Raw genomic sequence first — 19,137 nt, 5'->3', positions numbered from 1 at the left:
GTTCCAAAAATTGAACATAAGGGTAAAAGATATTCCAGAGGAGCATAGGATTGATGTGTTCATAGGGTCTTTAAAGGATAATATCCAACATGATGTTCGCCTTTGGGAACTTGATTCATTAGAGAAGGCATTCAGGTTAGCAAGAAAAATGGAAAGCAAAATTATGGCAACCAGGAAGCATACCATTCACAACTATAAAGACGGAAGTGTTGTTGCCCCTAGTCTTCCACAACCTATAAGGTTGACACCACAACAATTGGAAGAAAAAAGAGCAAAAGGGATTTTTTATAGTTGTGATAGCAAATACAATAAAGGTCATAAGTGTGCTGAGAAGAAATTATTCTACATAGATTGTGAAGAGGAAGAAGAAAAGGAGCAAGAAAGGTCAAAAGAAGAAGATATACTCCAGGAACAAAGCCTAGATGAAGAACAAATAAATCCGACCATATCTTGAAATGCATTGGCGGGAATTACCACTCCTCAAACCATCAAGATAGAAGGACAAATCAAGAAGAAAAAGGTAATAGTGTTGATTGATTCAGGAAGCACCCACAATTTTATTCATTGTAGGGTAGAAAAAGAATTGAATTGCTTCCTATATCCAGCGCCAGAGTGTCAAGTGATGATTGAAAATGGATGAACAATAAATTGCTCTGGAAGGTGCCATAATATCAAGCTATCCATGGGAGAATATGTATTGACTAGCCCAATGCTTTCCATTCCAATGGGAGGTGCTGATGTTGTACTAGGAGTCCAATGGCTACAATCCTTGGGTACAATACCTTTTAATTTTCAAGAACTTTTCATCAAATTTTCTGTGCCCCATAGAATCCCTCTATTGTTATTTTTGTGGCTTTATATTATTATTGTTAGGTCGGCTGGGTTATATTGTGACTCCTTAGACTTCTATATATAGAAATGAGGTTTTGTCATTTGTATCATCCAAGAATTGTTCATTTATGTAATGTAAAGGAGGTTGCCCCCTCGAAGAGGCTGAATTCTAAGGCATTGATCTATCTTTTCTATCTTTTCTTGAGCTGGTTTCATAACAGCATCATCCTACTATTAAATCCTTTTTCTTTAGAGAAAGGTGGTTATACACAAGTTTCATAATGCGTAGTCAGATACATATACGATTTTATGTGGGCACAGTCACGCATATGGTGGTTTGAAGGAAAGCAGTGGGCCAGACTCAGGAAAAAGGGGTCTGTTATGGTTCTGTCAATTATCTGCTTTGTTTGATGATGGTTTTACTCTATGTTATAGGCATATTTGGGCACATCAACCCCAAACTTATATGTCGATATATTAGGGTTCATTCAACCCCTAAAAGAGTTGTTTCATGCCCTAAAAAGAACATAGTTATCTGAATACATCATTCCCCAAAAGTTTCATTTGAGAAACCATCCAAAAATTGCTTAAATTGAACCATATTGACTGCTCCACTGGAAAAGTGCGATGCATACTGACTACTCCACTGCCAGGGTGCGATGCATACCGTTTAGGCCTTCTATAGGGTGTGATGGACGAGGATGGACAAATGTCTAGGACAATTTGCTAAGTGGATGCTCATGCAATCTTCTAGAAACTTCTCCTATGCCACTTGCCTATCTGAATTCACCCAAGGATGAATAAGGGATCTTAAACCTTCAGTTATCCCTTCTCTTGTGGAACCAATTGTAACAAGTGGAATGACACTAATCAAACCCCATGGATGACTCACACCCTTACATACATCTATGAATTGATCCCTCATCTAAGAGATCCAGAGGCTGGAATGTTGTGAATCGCAAGTAAGTACCGATAGTTTGTAATTGAGGAAAGAGCATTGTATTGTTGGAGTGATATTGCTATTTCATGAGGTGAAGAGAATTTGAAGCTAGGAGGATGATGCTAGATCAGACAACTGGGTTGTAATTCTCCCTTTTATTAATAAAGTTCTTCAAGTTTTCTTCCATATGATTGTGCAATTGTGAATGTTATCCTTTGTGAATGCTATCATTTGTTCATTATATATCTGATTTTGTAATGTTTATGTTGTAATAGATCACGATGCTTTGATAGTTCTTTGTTGCTGTACTTGTGCAGGTACTCTCCAAGTGTGTTAAGTATGGGGAGGAGTTGTGGGTTCTATCAAAGGGGAGAGAGATCAAAAAAGGGATCAGGTGGAAGTTACAGGTTGGTTCCATTATCTTTCTCTTATCTGTTACACATAGAAGAAATCGTTGAATTGCTTTAAACTGTTGTTTCTAAGGTAGCTGCCAATCCTAGAGGGCTAGCATTCTTTAGGAATACTAGTTTTCCTAGAAACAAATTGGTGGCTCCACTGGGGAATGATTATATGTTTGTTTGTTTTATTTTAAAATTTGATAAACTATAGACGGAGCCTGAAGTCAGCCAGGTAGCCTTCGAACTACTCTTGCTTTGCAATTGCATAGTAGATGAATTCTGCTTCAGTCAATCTCTGGTTTAGTTATGAATTGAACATCTAACTTGCAAGCACATCTAGATGCCCTTTTGGTAGCTGAGTAACCTCTCAAGACACTCCATCATGCTTTTCTATTTATTTTTCATAAAAACTCACCTTAACTCATTGAAAACAGCTCCACATTTGAGCCAAAACACATTTCAGTTGCGCTCCCTGGACCATTGCACTATCTCCCACTATGACTCAGTATGGATAGAACCTCTTGAGTTTAGTAAGTGTGATGCATCTCATATTCTGTGAAGCCTAGGTGTGATGATTGACTGAACTCTTTTTCCATTCTAGAAATTGAGGGTTTTGACCTTGTTTTCAGTGTTGTTTGGTTGTTTTGCTGCATATGAACAGTGCCTCTTTACTGAAGCTTATTTGTATCACTTATATCAGCCTCAATTACATTAGGATTAGTGAATGTTTTTTGTGTATTTGTTTTTCATTTACAATCCTTTGTCGAAAAGTTGTTTAAATTGATTTGTCGCTTTGGTACAAAAAGTGTCATAATTGTCATTTTGTGTCGAAAAGAGAAGTGTCGTGAATTCTTCCTTCCCTTGATAATCGATTGAACTTTTTCTTCATGCATTTGATTTGATTTGTTTATATTCGAAGTGTCGAAAGAATTTTTATTCAAAATTGAAAAGTTTCGTGGAGTCTTCCTTTCTCTTTTGAAGAAATTTTTTTCGAAGATGTCATTTTGAGTGAAATATTTCAGATCTTTGCAGCATTTAGTTTTCCCTTTTGGAATTTTTCACATTAAGGAGAACGAAAACAAATACATGCATTTGCATTTAGCATATTTTTTTATTTGTGTGCGAAAAGAAGATTTAGGGAAATGCACTAGTGTGTGCTCTTTGCTCTTTGTTTGAAAGCATTGTTATCTTCTTTCCCTAGTAGCTAGGATTTTCTTTGTTCAAATAAACAACAATTGTTTATCATTGCAGATTGCATCTTAGAAATTTCAGCTCATCATCACGGGGTGAACCATTGAAAGGCAAACTCTAAACAATATAAACTTTAAAATGAACTTCAATGAACCTAACAACGCATTGGAACTTAATGCAACATATCTAGAGGTCTAGGCTAGTGACGTGTTCCAGCATCGTTAAAACTAGTGGCTATCGTTTTCATTGAAGGTTGGGTGATTCCTCCTCCTTGATATGACAAGTGCTAGCATGAACTTTTGCTCCCTGTACCGTCGCATATATATTGGGAGACCACAATAGGCTTAAATCCTTTATCCATAGGAAACTGAGTCTGCTGCCTTATTCATCGCAATGCACTGAACACATCATTCGGGAAGACTGAGTGCCGTAAATAAGTCCTTGGTAATTTCTTTTTAATTTATCACCAAGTTGTATATTGCAGTTTTGCGATTGATTTGGTAATCCCTCTGTCTAGATATTCTAGAGTGGTGACTTTCATTCCTTTTTGACTCTTTAAAAGAAAAGGTCCATCTGAGCACTTGTCCTTCTAGGCTCATTAAAAATTGAAGGAGACTAGAGTCATCTTTAGCTTTTTCTCGACTCTTAAAAACTGAAAACGAAAAGTTGTGTCCAAGCATCATTAAAATTAATTGAATTCGAAATAACATACATGTTCCTAAGTTTAGCTTAGGTTGAGACATATGGTGATGAATCTGGAGTTCATTGATCAAGGAATCCATTTTGAGGGGAATCCTAGTCCTTTTCCTTCTTGGGGAAATATTGGTGCTCCTTATATGGCTACATTGTCCCTTCCGGGACTTACCATTGGCCTGCCAGTATGGTTGTTCTCAACTTCTATGGTGAAAAATGCCGTGATTTCTCCACAATTGAGTATACCTCCAATTGAACCTAAAATTGACCCTTTGCCTTCTTCCTCGTTTGTTTCTCCCTCCCCTTCTTCCTCTTCGCTTGGTGAAAGTAGTGATACTAGTAACCAAGTGGCTAAGAAGAAGAAGAAAGGGAAGGAGAAGAAGAAGAAGCCAATTCAGCAAGGGGGCAACCAAGCAACCATTGCTTTGAATGCATCATCTAATGAAAATCTATCCATTAAACTTCCCAAAGCTAAATATCTGTGCATAATTTGTGCGGGAGACCATTTTCATTGAGATTGTCCTTGCTTTCCTTGGATCTTGAAAGAATGGTCTTCCCGTTCACACCATCCCATGTCATCAACCTTTGGAGATCATGTTGGTAACACACCATCAACTAGTGATAGTAAAGTTCATGGAAAAAAGGGAAATGTTAGGATTCCATGTAGGTTATGTGAAGGTAATCATTCCCTTTACCTTTGTCCTTTTTTGGATGAAGCCAAAAGGGTGTTGGATAACCGTTCTGCTTCACCGTAGCGACTTCCATCTGGTTATAGGAAACTCCCCCTAAGTCCCTCACTAGTTGAAAAATTGACTAACTTAAATAAACCATCAGTCGAAACCACCCTCTCTGAAAGTGAACCTTATGAGTCTATACCCGACCAAAGTCAACAAGTCGAGATAACAGTTGACCTAATTTCACCTTCAGCTAATCGTACCATTCCCGAAGAGAGTGAAAATGATATCGTTCAAGTTCTTTTTGTTACATTGGATTATAATGAGCTTGGGGGCAATCCACCTATACCTTCAAGACAGGAGGAAAATCCTCCAGTTCTCGTAACTCAAGGAGGTAATTCTCCCGTTTCTTCGGTACACCCTCCAAGTAGTCTAGTCACTTCCTTTGATTGGGATCGACTAGCAAGATCCTGCCTTCCTTCTTATGTACCTTTCGAGATCATAGTACAAGTTTGTAAAATGATCATGTCTGGCACTATTATAGATGAAGGTGCATCAATGAGTATCCTTTCCTCAACTGCTTGGAAAGCGCTTGGTTCGCCACTGCTTATACCTATTACATAAAATATTTTAGGCTCTAAAAAAGGAACCAGTTGACTGTTAGGGATCCTTCCTAAGTTACCTATTACTTTGGGAAGGAAACTCGTTTATCTAAATGTGATGGTAGTCCCAAGACTGTTAGATTACAATTTACTTCTTGGGTGTGACTATGTTTATAACATGGAAGCTATTGTTTCAACACTCTTCTGAGTGATGTGTTTCTCGCATGAAGGCAAGATTGTCACCATTGACCAGCTTTCATTCCCTGGTCCAAGCTTAGCTCCAAGTCAATCATCATCCCTAAATAGTCCATTTACATCAATGGTATCACTTGAACCTTCATTCCATCCATATGATAGCCATGAGTAGTCTAGTGAATGTAATGAAGCTTGGGGGGCATGCACCTAATGGTAAAGATAAGTTTCCCTATAGGTTATGTGATTGGTCTATCACACCATTCACCTTTGTCTATTCAGGATGAAACCAAGTCTATCACGCCATTCACTTTTGTCTATTCTGGATGAAACCAAAAAGGTGTTGGATAACCATCCTGCTTCACCGCAGTGATTTTTCATCTGGTTATAGGAGACTCTCCTTTTGATCATGTTGGGGGCATGCAAACCATTTTCCAAGCATAGTTTTGTCATTTCAAGCTTGTGTAAAAATGAAACTAATGTCAAGCATAGTTTTTTTGTTTCGAGCTTGTGTAAAAATGAAATTGACTTCAAGCATAGTTTTGTCATTTTGAGCTTGTGTAAAACTGAAATTAACTCCAAGCATAGTTTTTTCATTTCGAGCTTGTGAAAACATGAAACTGAATCCAATCATAGCTCCCCCATGGTTCAAGCTTGTATAAAAATCAACCCATTCTCAATAATTAACCTTTGTGATTGCCATTCTATCAGCCTTTTGAGCCTTGGCTGTGTACACCCCATCACCACCATCCCTTTAGCCGATCATATGCTCTCACTTGGTTGTTTTACCCTTTTTGAGGAACAATTGCAATGAGTGATCTTATTAGCCAGCCTCTTCATAGAATTCAACATGTTTTGAGAAGTTCCAACATCACCGGAACCAGTTGCTACCCGAGACACCACTCCTCCTCAATATAGAGTCCTCTTTAAACGCTTTTTAGACTTGTTAAATATGAAAAGATTGTTGAGTGCTTGTCGCTTTCAGCTTGTTAAACTGATTGGAAAAGTCATCCCTTTTGTATTATTTTATCCTTTTTTGGACCCGAGGGATTATTTTACGAGAAAGAAATCAAGTCTTCTTTAAACCCTTTTCAGACTTGTTAAATATGAAGATATTGTCGAGTGCTTGGTTTTTTCAGCTCATTAAAGTGATTGGAAATGTCGTCCCTCGTGTATTGTTTTATCCTTTTTCGGACCTGAGGGATTACTTCATTAAAAATAACTTATGCAGTTTTCTTTCTGTTCCTTTTCAAACTCTCAAAACATGAAAAGGACCAAATTATCCTTGTCATTAAACTCGTTAAAACAATAGCGACAAACTTGTCCATTCTAGACAAGACCGAGTCTCATTGTTGCTAGACTTGTTAAACATCAAATAGCGATAGGTTTGCCCAAAGGGAAAATTATATAACAGGCATATGTTATCCTCCTCAAGCTTGACAAAAATAAAGAGGTACTGGTCAGAAATGACTGGGGAAAAAGGGGGAAAAACTTGAAGAATTTATGGTAGCAGGTCTCTCTTAAACATGACACTTTCACTTCATCACCATTATTGAGTTAGGTTGGGTTATTCCATTCACCGGTCATCTCACCATTAGTCTTTCATACCATCCATCTTTTGGGGTTAACACTACCAATTCATCTCAGTGTCCCTGACATGTTCAAGAGAAGTCATTCAATTGAGAAATCACAATCCAATTAATGTCTCATCCACTGCAATACCTCCAACCTTCATTTTTCATGACCGTCGTTCCTGAACCTTGTGTCATCTGTTCATTTTTCACCTCCAGGAATCATTTGCTTCAATTCATGTCGTAGATGTGGGATGCATCAAGGCCCTCCTATGACGAGTCTCTTCTTGTCGACATCAGCTCATTATCCAAGAAGTTGACTTAGAAAAAACCCTTTTAGTGCTTTAAAGCTTGCATACATCAATGGCAAGTTTCCCACTTCTGGCAACAGGTTGATATCAATGGCCTTCGACCGAAATATTTTGCGTGGTGTTCGACATCGGATCATATATTTACACCACGTGAATTGTACTATAGTACCTTGAGGGTCATTATCATTATCAGTGATTCCTCTCACGTCTGTTAACAACTTACATCATTGGCTGGTAATCAGGCGATGTCTTTCCCTGTTCGAATCCAGAACATCTTTTCACATGGATTGACTTGTACATCGAGCGAAGATTGAAAAATTTTGAAGACCCCAGATCTAGTTTCATCCATCTAGGCTGTGATATATTCAGAGATATAAAAACATCAAATGTACAAAGGCTTAGCATAGATGGTCATCCTAACCATGGATAATGATTCTATATCTGAAGAATCGCCAGTCTGTATCTGCAGACGACTATCTAATCTATGTACATGAAATGAAATTTATAAAGCTGAGCATGGGAATGCCTCCCTTAGCTAGATCAAGAAACTATATTATGATGACATATTGTATTGTAACTTATGCAGGTCACCTTCCAGTTCAAAACCTCGGATCCTCATGATAAAGCATTTCAGCCAACATGAATATTTACGACCTCATGCTTTAGGGGGCAACTGTTATAGAAATATTTGGGCACATCAACCCCAAACTTATATGTCAATGTATTAGGGTTCATTCAACCCCTAAAAGAGTTGTTTCATGCCCTAAGAAGAACATAGTCATTTGAATACATCATTCCCCAAAAGTTCCATTTGAGAAACCATCCAAAAATTGCCTAAATTGAACCATACTGACTGCTCCCCTGGCAAAGCGCAATGCATACTGACTACTCCACTGCTAGGGTACGATACATACTGTTTAGGCCTTCTATAGGGTGCGATCTGTGAGGATGGACAAATGTCTAGGATAGATTGCTAAGTGGATGCTCATGCAATCTTCTAGAAACTTCTCCTGTGCCACTTGCCTCTCTAAATTTTCCCAAGGATGAATAAGGGATCTTAAACCTTCAATTATACCTTCTCTTGTGGAACCAATTGTAACAAGTGGAATGACACTAATCAAACCCCATGGATGACTCACACCCTTACACACATCTATAAATGGATCCCTCATCTAGGAGATCTAGAGGCTGGAATGTTGTGAATCGCAAGTAAGTGCTGATAGTTTGTAATTGAGGAAAGAGCATTGTATTGTTGGAGTGATCTTGCTATTTCATGAGGTGAAGAGGGATCAAAGCTGGGAGGATGATGCTGGATCAAACAGCTGGGTTGTAATTCTCCCTTCTATTAATAAAGTTCTTCAAGTTTTCTTCCATATGATTGTGCAATCATGAATGTTATCATTTGTGAATGCTATCATTTGTTCATTATATATCTGATTCTGTAATGTTTATGTTGTAATAGATCACAATGCTTTGATGGTTCTTTGTTGCTATACTTGTGCAGGTACTCTCCAAGCGTGTTATGTACGGGGAGTAGTTGCGGGTTCTATCAAAGGGGAGATAGATCAAACAAGGGATCAAGTGGAAGTTCCAGGTTGGTTCCATTATATTTCTCTTATTTGTTACACATAGAAGAAATCGTTGAATTGCTTTAAACTATTGTTTCTAGCATAGCTACCAAACCTAGAGGGCTAGCATTCTTTAGGAATACTAGTTTTCCTAGAAACACTCTCCTGATAACAAGTAGAAAAATATTGGTCCTCATAAGGTTGTTGATAACTTGATGTATATCTGATTGATGATTATGCTTTGATATATCTTACTAACATATGCAATGATCAGAACAAGTGGAACGGGTTCAGGGGGAGCACATGGTTGATGATAGTTATGGAACTAGTGATGGATAAAATAGGTTATTGGTCTGGATGCTGATTGGCAGATTCTGTTGATAGTGAAAATCATATGATATTTGCTGATGACTATCATGGTGTTGTTTAAGATATTTGGTTTCTATTGTATATGTCTTGTACATCTTTTAATGTAAAAATCATGAAAAAACCTAATTTTTAACCTCACTATGCATGGGATGGATGATGTAATGTTTTTGTTTTGACATGTATAAACAATTGGTATATCCCCACTTGGTTGGGAGATGGATGTATGTATAAGTCATTGGTGATAGGAAGGTCTTTTGTGATGCATGTATAGAGTTATGTTCTTCTCTTAGAACATCTTTTTGCAGACTTTTCTTTTGCTCAGGTGGAGCATGGACTCGATCATGGGAGCTCAATCAACACACTTCAGCATATCAGAGAATTCAGCATGCACTCAGGGGGAGCATGACCCTTTGCCCTTGATGTCAAATGGGGAGAGTGACTTGGTGTGGTTCTCATTGCCATCAAGTACAAAGGGGGAGATTGTTGGCATTATGATGTATGTATTGTACTTGACGGCAACCCACTTGTAGCAAAACAACTCACTTGTATATGGTAACTAGATGAATCTACAGAAGAGATATCAGATGTGATAGAATGCAATGCAGGGTAGCTTCAAGAAATCAGAGTATAGTAGGCAAACAAAAAAAGATTACATATCAGTCTTCACAGAATGAAGAAAGAGAGGTATACACAGGTTCGCCATTGACCAAGCCGCATATACATGCAGGTTAATAGAACAAAAGAAGTGTATAACGTGCACACGCACTTTCACAGAAAGAAAAGCGCGTATACCTTGGAAAACTAAGTTTTGGTCTGAAGTATTTGGTCCATGGTATTTTGATACATGGTATTGGTCCATGGTATTTTGTCCGAGGTATTGACACTAGGTATTTTATCCAAGGTATTGGTCCTAAGTGGTTTTGGTCCATGGTATTGAGAAAGGCCTAAAACTTAAAAAGGAGGAGAAGATCATTAGGCCAAGATACACACGCACTGAATATCTGATGAAGTGTGAGCTCTAGTATGCAGGTTAATGGGTTATGGTGCATTGCTGGATCTGAAACAAGGGGGAACCTTAGCGGTTGATGGAGGATAAGATCTAATGATGGATCGGGATCTTAAGGCGTAAAATGAACTATCATTATGTGTTTTTTCTCATGAATATTCTATATCCAAATATTGACACATATATTATTCTGTAAATGATATGATCTGGGTATAATTGAAGTCTGGTATAGCTGCAGAGTTATGAATTAATATTTGCAGATGTATATGCTAGTTAGCTTTAAGGAAAGCACGTATACACGCAGGTTTGGCACATGAAAGTAGCGTATACCTTATAAAATATGTTTTAGTTGTTGTTGTTTACTATTGTAGAGTTCTAGGTTCTGGTTACTGTATTCTGGTGACACTATTCTGAATGATCAAATTGATGGGTTGTCAAAGTGATTGATTGATTTGGTTTTGGTTGGTTCAAAAGGTGATTGGTTGATGCAGATATATTTGATGATTGAATTACACTTATGATTTTGTTGATGGATCCAGTCTAAAAATTTATGAAAGGTTGTCCCTGGAAGAAAAAGAGAAGGGCGTAGCCTTCTATAGGTTGTCACCTATGTACTAAGAAAACATAATGGATAGTACAAGAGCTACGGGATTGTAGCTCCCTTCCAGTAGAAGCTGGAGAACAAGAGAAGGTAGTAGGATTCTGCAGGTCGAAGCTTGTGTACTGGTATAAGACTGCACTAGTACAAAAATTGTAAACAAAATTTTCTTATCATTAAAAGAAGACAAAGATGACAGCAGCAGGTGGTTTTCACCCACATTTGGTTTCCACTTTATATCTTGGTGTTCATGTGTGTTGCTTATGTGTGATGCTTTAATCTTTTTTTACTGCACTTTCTAATGAATTCCTGATATACTGATTAAAGTTCAATACATGATAATTTGGGTAAAGCAAAAGATCTCTACATATAAGCTGGTTGCGTTAAGTACAATTGCATATACATGTTGGTTCACTGAGTTGAAGTAGCGTATACAAATCAGTTTTGAAAATTAAATTATTGATTTGATAATACTGATTCACCACCCCTCTCAGTATTATTTCCAACACTAACCACTAACACCAAAAATGCCACTATCCCCATAGAAAATATACCCCAAAAAACCTTACATATTAACTCACACATATATGAACATAAAAAACAACAATTTATCAAGCTTCTTCAAGAGAAAAGTGTAACCTTCACATGGGATAATATGGATCTCAAGGGATTACACCCTAGATTATGTATGCATCACATCTACATAAACGATGACTAAAAGACATTGAGACAACCACAATGTAGAATGAACCCAGTTCTAAAAGATATAGTTAAACACGAATTGAAAAAACTCTTAGACGATAACATCATTTACCATATGTATGAATCCAACAAGTTTCTCCTTTAATTATATCACTAAAAAAGTGGTGGAAAATGGATAATATGTGTATACTATAGAGAACTAAATAAGGAAACAACAAAACATCATTTTTTTTCCATTTATTGATCAAGAATTGGACACTTTAGATTGGAAGAATTTCTTTTCATTCTCATATAATGTTGTAATATATAGAATATCATGCATTAGTTACTGACAATATTTACACAAATAAACCTTGTATAGAAATTTACATCATGAGCAAAGGGTTAAATATGTTACAAAAGTAATGGATATCCACAAAAGAACCTTTGTATTATATATATCAGCAAGCAACAACAACATCATAGTGTCAAGTACATACATATTCATACTACCTTTAGACTGTTACAACAATTATACTAACTAACTCACTCATCCATTTGATTTTCCATGGAGTTAATCAACTTAAAATATAGATCAAAACCATGTTGTATATGTTGAATTGATGAGGCTAATTAACTAAGTCAACTAGCCCCTCCATCATCCCTCCCATTCTCAATGTGTTCTTCATCCCAAATAAGGGGAGATTTTGATTTGTTACATTTACAAAAAGAACTTAGAATAGGAAGATGAAAGCGTATAATAAGTATAAGACTATATTTGGTGTTGTGTGGTTCAGTTAGACTATGTTAGTGTTCGATTGGCTTGTGCTAGTAAAGTGACTAGTGTTGGCTGGTTGATTGACTCTATTTACTAAGCTTCATCCCCCTTCATTAGTGACATGTTTAGATACAAAATTTTGATTTCCCTTTTTAATATTTCTCCAACCCATCAATTTGACCCTTCAACTTCTATCCTTAGAGTGGCTCGTTATGTTGACTGCAAGGAAGGGCCACATTCCAACATTGTAGGAGCAAAAACTTCCCACTTCAATCTTGGAGGAGGTGGTTGAGGTGAAGGTGTTGGTGATAGGCTATCTTTGAATGTTTTCTAATGTATAAATGGGGAAAGCCTATAAATATGCGAATCAAATGTCAAGTAGTCCCGAATTGAGTATTATTCTTGCACTTCCAAAGCCTTCGTTTCTACTAAATATTTCAATTTTTCAGATAATGAAATTTCTTGAAAGATTGGTATGTCAGGCATACCCTATAGCTCTAGCCATTGTATATTAATGTTAATATTATGTAAGTATTCCACAACAATGAAAGATTATATTTACACTTCCTTTCCTTACCCCAATAAATTCTATTCTTCTTGTATCAACTTTGCCTCCATCTTCTTCTCTCGTATTATTTTATTTTCAAGTGTTGATATTGCTTGAGGCTAAAAAATGCATTGTTTTCTATTTAAAGGTCCTTAATAAGTAATTTTTTGGATCCTCAATCTATTGCATGTGGTCAAAAAATAGGTTGGCCAATTATTATGGATAGAATTAAGAGTAATTCCCTATCCATGGTCTCTTCCAATTAATTCTTTATTGTTTTAAATGAAGTAAATTCTTGCTCTAATATGGAAGAAAATTCTTCCTTTTTTTGTGTTTGGTTCTATTTCTAGAGTTGCACAACATAATCTCTTATCTATAGGTTATCTTCAATAAGTTTATTAATTAACTATTTCATAGCATCCAATTAGTCTTCTAATTGGTTTTCATAGACCAACTATAATTTCTGCATGGATGAGGGCATGCACTCAATCCATACTACCTCTTCCCTATCCTTTTTCTACTGTATTTTAATGATCACCTTCCTTAACTGCTTCCATCTAAAATTTTCTTATTTCAAAACTTCTTAAAGAATATAAAATTATTATTTGTTTGATGCCTTTTATGTATTCTATGTTGTTGTAATTAGTATAGGTTGAGCATTCATTCATTTCTTTGGTTTGTCTTTGGTGGTATTTTCATGGCACCTCTTTAATGATCTAGATATCATTGTATGATTCATTGGTTAGGTCAGCTAAATTGAGTGTTTCGAATGTTGTGGGATGGAAATCAATTGTCTCTTTAAGCACATATTTAGATATAGTATCAATTTTTATATCTAGTTTGGAGTCATATAGTGTAATATCCTACAATACCTCTTAATAATGTAACCCTAATGACTATGATTATTCACTTGTAGTTTCTATCACCCTCCTTGTTGGCTTCCTTTTGGTTGGCTATACAAGCATTGACAAGTCAACTTTGAATAACATTGCATATAATTTAGTGCCTCTTTCTTCTTCTTAACTTTCATCATTCAATGGGAGGATTGTATTAGTTAAGTTATGAAGGAATTCCTCTAGAGTAGGGAAGATTGTATTTGTTTATTGAATCAATTCATTAAATATCTCCAGTCTTGACAACTAGTAGTAGGGATCCTTGGGCTAGACATCATTGAAATTGACATACAAAAACTCTAGTCACATTCAAATTGAGCTAGATATGTTACTAATTTGGTAAGGCTTGATGGACCTACTATGGAACTCTCCACCTCTAAGTGGAATTTTTCAAATTAATGAGCTACTTGTGAAAAATTCCCTCTAGGGTTAAGACCTCTATCATGCTCGACTAGTAATGGGAAAACAACCTAAAATTCTTCATTGTAGGTATACTTTATTTTTTCTTCTAAAAGTAGTCTTTCCAACTAGAGTGTTCCCTGGCATAGCTATTCAAATCAATAGAGATGAGAAGTAGATTGCCTTATTAGAGTTTTGGCATTCCTTGTAGCTTGTCTTCATAATGTTTGCACCATGATTGGATAAATTATATTGTTTTATTGTGATGATAATATGAAAAATAGCTTCCAACATGTTTAATTGGATGTCTAATGTCTAACCTATTAGAGTAAGGAACATAGAAACTATGATACAAACCCAGTTAATTTGTGGGTTGGTGGCTTATCTGATGATTAGTCATTTAGAATTCTTATTTGTTGTTCCTCCAGTGGAATCCCTTAGCCATCCATTAGAGTTTATCATTATGGGGATTTTATCACCCTTGTGTGGTAAATCAGTAATTTTATGGATTGTAGCCTGATGGGTAGAGAGATTTCTAACTAGAACACTCAGTTGGGTTCCCAATTTTTCATTATTATTATCACTTCTTAACATCCATTTCATCCATTTCTACTATTCTTTTATCACAATATTTACCACAATTTATTATATAATTCCATTTCATAATTATTTATGCTCTTGTGGATAAGTAATATTTGTTCTCCTTTACTTTTAATAAATTGATCATTATTATGAGCTATATTGCTAATAATGGTTTATAGATAAATTTTCTATAACATCACTCATGATTTTAGCCTCCAAGATCTCTTGCAAATTCCAAATTTGATCTTCAATGCATAATCAAATATTCCAACGCAAAATTTCGCTGGAATAAAATGTGATAGTTTTGCATTGGACATTTCGGGCAAACAAAGAAGAATTTTAAAAATCTGAGACATGGGTTTTGTTTAGAACATATCAAATAAATTTCTAAACGAACATTTGTCAAAAACTCGGTTTGGATTGGGAGAAAATCAAGGTTCTTCGAAGGATATATTTGTAGATTTTCTGTTGTGGCCATTTTCCAAATTGCCCCAATTGCAATGACCAAATTCGACTTGTTCTGGCTGAATCATGATGGAAAGATCTCTCAGATCTCATATTACTTATTGATATTTTGTAATCAATCTAGATTAAATGGGGAAATCATTTTGTAATCAATCTTGTTGGAAATTTCCCTTTGTTGTTTGTATATTTAAAAGACACCAATCAAGGAAAACAATAGAAGTGAAGCAGATCAGATATTTCTTTGAGAATGTAACGTGAGACTTCAGTATTTTCATTTTTATTAATGCAATATTGATATTCTGATTATCTAGCCTTCAGTCCTTTCTACCACAACTCTGATCAGGGAGTTGGACCCGCTCTCCTGATCAGCTACTGTTGAAGTAATGTGTGCTTAATTTCCTTTTAATTAATGTATTTCTTCTTTTCGTTGTAATGGTTTGATGTGAATGCTATGAATCAGCTTGTTGTTACATATTAATTATTTTATTTATTTCCATTACTGTTACAGATTAGTTATTGTTGTCATTTCCATTTTCTGCTACAATTTATTTATTATTTCAAATTGCATGTTTCATTAATTAATTAAACTCCTGATCAATTGCGGGATTATGAATTTTCCCATGCATATATAGTGCATGATATCCTTGAAATAATAAATGACCTTAGATTGACATATTAATGTGGTAAAGGGTTGAATCATAGCATTCACACTCGGACACCAACATTTTGGCGCCGTTGTCGGGGAGGCTATCAAGGTGCAAGAACATAATTGGCATTGATCTTGGAATCGATCTCTCATCCTAGGGAGAGAAAGGGTTTTCCACATTGCTCCAGGTCCCAAGCCTAGTCATTTTTTATTTATTTTTGTTTCATGTTGTTTTTCTTCTTCTTTTTCTCACTCTTTTTTATTTTATAGGGGCCACTCTCTCGTCCTGGGGAGGGAAAGAGTCTTTCACCCTGCTCTAAATCCTGAGTTTATAATTTTCCTGTAGTTTTTTCTGTTTTGATTTTGAAAGATCCACTCTCTCATCCTAGGGAGGGAAAGAGTTTTCTCACCCTGCTTGAGGTCCTGAGCTTTAGTTTTCTTTTGTTGGTTTATTGTTTCCTTTTTTTTTTGAATCATCCTCTCATCCTAGGGAGAAAAGAATATTTTTTTCACCTGCTACTGGTCCTGAGCCATGTGACTTTTAAATGTTTTAGTTGCATGAACATAGATCCAAACAAAAGGGGCAGAGGAAGGCCCTCAAAACTCACAGGTGGAAGTCAAGGAAGAAATCATCAACATAATTTGGAAAGTAGTCGAAGAACTTCACGATATGACAACTATGGGAAAACAAGACTATATTGAAGACTGGTTTCACTATATTGTTTGCTTGCAACATCACTCCCTACTTCAACAATTCTTGGCACAATCCTTAATGGGGAAGTTGGTCTCTCATACCCTAGTATTTATTGACATGCATTTCTGAAATTCGGGTATGTTCACACTTGAGGCCTTACTTAGAAAATGGTTCCATTGGCAGTACTCTTATATGTAAGTATACTTTATTTTTCAAGGTAGAGTAGGAAATAGAATAAATAAGTACATAAATAAATAAATTTCTTTATATGTAGAAAGAGTTGTGTTTGCTGCAACTTGTTGAGTATATCAATATCAGTGGTAAATATTTGAATTTAATTGTGTATGTAGATGTATTATATTGAAAATCATATTTCTACAAACACTCATCATCATTTCGAAAAAAATTGCTTGATTATCATATCTTATGGCATGTGGGCTTGATAAAACCACTGAAATCACAATTGGTACAGTCATGTTTTGAGGGACCAAATGGGAATATTTTCAAAACTTGTTTCTATCCTAAGTATCCCTTTATTTATACTTTTTAATCCAATTTGAATCACTCAATTTGGATTTGAAATGAAAATGTTATGACCAAAACATTGACAGTATGTCTAGTAGGCAGCTCAGGAACAGAGTTGGGACAGTCAGTTTTTGGAGGCCTAAATGACTAGATTTTTGAAACCTATTTCTATGGTATATTACCCTATTAATCTAGTTTACAATGCAATTTGAATCACTTGATTTTGATATTATATGAGAAAGTTATGACCAAAATACTAATTATCTATCATAAATCAACACCTTTAAAACTATATTTTTCTGACTGTTCTGTCATATGTTTGACCCATCAATTATTCATTCTTTCAAAAATTAAATCTATTGGATATACTTACATGAATCTAATTTAATCTCCAATTTGAATCAGTTCAATATGTCATCAAATGAAAAAGTTATGCTTAAAATATCAAATGTTGGTCTAAGTTGGGAAATCGAAAATGACTCTGTTATGCAGGTTCTTCTAAGTAAATTTGACATGTCATATCATGGAATTTTTAAAACTTGTTTCAATTGGAAATATCCCTATCAATGCACTTTCATTTTTCTTTGGAATCGCTCAAATCAGACGAAAAACAAAGAAGTTATGATTAAAATACTGTTGATTAGTATGGTTGGCCACCTCTCTCCCGCAGGTAATAAATTAACTTTACTTTGTTATTTTTTTTCCATGGATTTGTTTTACAGAGTAAATACTTGTTATTTTTTTCATACTTATTAGATTTAGAGAGCCCCACCTCTCTTCTTCCATGATTACGTGTTTATTGTAGGTAGATGATCGTTTTTTGCAAGTCCTAGGAGAATAAAGGAGGTCAATTTTTTTTTTTTTAAATGATTCTTGAAGGAAATGATAATGAAATAATAGATTTTTATCCAAGCATCTATAAAGAAATCTAATATCAGATAATTTTGAGTCTTTATAGGTGCCATGAAAAGAAAATTTTGATCATAAGAGTTTGTTACAAAATTATTCCCATTATTTCTCATCAACAACATGAAGAATTTTTCATTACCTAATGGATTCATAACAAGAGAAATGGATAATTGATTTCCATTTGAAGATCCAAGTCATTTCTGCCAAAACATTTTTCCACTCATTTACCATTGACATATTGTTGTTTCTGAAAACAGATTGATATTCCCTTAGGAAACAACATTGTTGCAGTCAAAATCATAACCATTGCAACTTAAGTTATTTATTTATTTATTGTTTTTCAATAAATTTGTTGTTTCTTTTTTGATTCCTCTTATGTGTTTATGTTTCAGGTGTTCAAAGTCACAAATTTTGTTCCTTCATCAAAATAAAAGGGAGTTCTCAACTTTCATGATGTTGCTCCATATTTATCCATTTGTTCATGAGTCTTATCAGTATATGGTTTCCTCAGATCCATTGGGTGTTATTACTCCTTCGATGCTCTTACTGCTGAAAATTTTCTAAGTATTGGATGTTGTTACTCCTTGGATGCTATTACTCCTTGGGTGGTGTTACTCTATCGCTGCTCTTACTCCTAAAAATTTTCTAAGTATCAGATGTTGTTACTCCTTGGACGTTGCTACTCCTTGGGTGCTATTACTCTACCGCTATTGTTACTCTGGAAAATTTTCTGAGTGTCACATGTTGTTACTCCTTGGATGCTGTTACTCGTTGGGTGATGTTACTCCGTCATTGCTACTACTCCCGAAAATTTTCTAAGTATCGGATGTTGTTACTCGTTGGATTTTGTTACTCCTTGGGTGTTGTTACTCTTCCACTGCTGTTACTCCCGAAAATTTTCTATGTGTCAAATGTTGTTACTCCTTGGATGCTATTACTCCTTGGGTGCTATTACTCTGCCACTGCTGTTACTCCCGAAAATTTTCTAAGTGTCGGATATTGTTACTCCTTGGATTTTGTTACTCTGCCGATGTTGCTACTTCGTGGTGAAATTTTTTCTAAGAACCTGGTGTT

This window comes from Pinus tabuliformis, chromosome 8 (genome assembly GCF_031772625.1).
Source record: "Pinus tabuliformis cultivar Carrire ecotype Pingquan chromosome 8, CPIR1, whole genome shotgun sequence".
Lineage (NCBI taxonomy): Eukaryota > Viridiplantae > Streptophyta > Pinopsida > Pinales > Pinaceae > Pinus > Pinus tabuliformis.
This window is presented reverse-complemented; position numbering follows the sequence as displayed.